The sequence below is a fragment of the Morone saxatilis genome, unplaced genomic scaffold, assembly GCF_004916995.1.
Source record: "Morone saxatilis isolate NCDOM2014 unplaced genomic scaffold, NCSU_SB_2.0 Contig17, whole genome shotgun sequence".
Lineage (NCBI taxonomy): Eukaryota > Metazoa > Chordata > Actinopteri > Moronidae > Morone > Morone saxatilis.
Window position 1 is genome coordinate 8,238,586 of NW_023339729.1, and position 1,998 is coordinate 8,240,583.

The 1,998-nt window shown below is 38.1% G+C and overlaps 1 protein-coding gene across 1 annotated transcript in view; it reads left to right on the forward strand.

Moving 5' to 3' along the window:
* The window catches only part of gnav1 (guanine nucleotide binding protein (G protein) alpha v1), a gene marked incomplete at its 3' end in the record, with an annotated part of 24,959 nt that overhangs the window by 13,286 nt on the left and 9,675 nt on the right, over window positions 1-1,998 (forward strand).

The following is a 1,998-nucleotide window of genomic DNA, read 5'->3' on the forward strand; positions in this document are numbered from 1 at the left end:
ATATATATACATATGTATGTATGTATGTATATATATATATATATATATGTATGTATGTATATATATATATGTATGTATATATATATATATATATATGTGTATATATACATATATAGGATAATATATATAAAGATGTAATACTGCAGAATACTGCAGAATAAGGGTGCTTATAAGCACCGACTCAATCAAAGCTGCTGCCGTAAGGTCTGCACTCCATTTCTCTAGGAGTGCCTGCCGTACCAACTTAACTTCACTTCTTTAGCTGTGACACTCTTATCTCTGTCTACAGCCATGTGATAGGCCCGAGACGTGAGATGGAGATCAGCGGCTTTCTTCTATACGTCAATATGGCACCTATCAGTCGGCTTTGCACTCATCTACTGACCACGCACACACACATTCAAAAGCATCAGTGGCTCGGTCTTATCAGTGGAGAAGCAGAGGGCAGGTATCTAAGCCCTGGAGACTGATGTCAGATGAGCATATTCATCTCTGATCAATGAGCCGGTGTCACATAATACCAACTTCTTTATCATCCTCCAATGGCTGAACTCATTTCCTGAAGGGGCTGATGGTCATGACAGGGCAAAAGATTAATGAACTTGATTTCTCTGCAGCCTGATTAATGCAGAGCAAACCAACATCAAAGCTAAAGGCAACACAGAAACACTAAAAATGCTGAAAAATACTTAATTAAATTACAATTACAATTACAATTAAAAAAGGAATTATTACTGATGATACTGATGTTGCAGTAGCCCCGTTTTATTGTTTGAACATGTTTTTTGGTTAAAAGAGGAAAGAGGAGTTAAAAGAGGAAAAAAAGGTCAGCCGAAGTTATCTTAGTGGACCGTCAATGTCTGTACAAAGTTTAATGACAATCAATCACATATTTCAGCCTGGACCAAAGTGATAGACTGACAGACAGACTGCCTTTGCCTTCCCCAGAGCCTTGCCCCTAGTGTGGCTAAAAATCATGTAAATCCAAAAACAACAAATGATTGAAAAGAGATAGACACTATATCTCAGTATGAAATTTCCGTAAGGTCACAGACATCACATTGCCCCACCCTAGTTAGACAGAGCTCTGAGTCCAGCCAGATGGTGTTTCATGACAAATAGACCAATTAAAGAAATATCTAAATCATCTTTTTGTATAAATGGATTAAAGGTGTAATCGGGTCTAATTAATGTCTCTCTTTTCAATAGCCTCCAGTTTGCTGTGGCAACATGTACAGACTTACGTTGTGCCAATAAGGCAATTTGAATTTGAATTTGACTTTGAATTCATAATTTTATCATGTAGGGAAAACAGCAGCATGACCCAAATACTTTCTGTTACAACTAATAATTAACATTTACTCTTATGCAGTAATTTCTTATTGAGTTTCCAGTGAACACTGAACATTTGTGGTCCGCAGAAGTTCAAATCAAGAGGTCAGTGTCGTAGCGGCAGCATGAGGGATTGTGGGTGGTTTTGCATAGTTTGGCTTTATTGGAAAGGTAATGGGCCATGGAGGGTTAACAAGGATACATTCAGCACTACACACAGTTCATTGTGTGTGTGTGTGTGTGTGTGTGTGTGTGTCATGGTGTTTACAGTGTACATATCAAGACAATCTGATTACTTTCTTCCTCTTTCTTAGTAATGTCTACCTGAGGAGCACCTCTTCTCTCATCCTGCCACAATAACAACCTGTCCTTCATCTATGCTCAACATTATGTCTCATATGGAATTATACCAATAAAACACTTTACCTCAGCCTTTCATAAGACCGCTGTTTAGCATATAAACATTGTAGAGCGAGTCACTTTGTCAGCAGATGACTTCAGTCTGGGGCATTTGTGTCACATCTAAATTCTTGCACCTCTCTGGATGCCACTTACCTGTGTGCGTTTTTGCATTTTAATGCCTTACACACATTTGATTCAGTTTGACAGTGGAAATATTTCAAATCAGGAAAAGTTTCACCAGCAAACAAACGCTTTGATCATAAC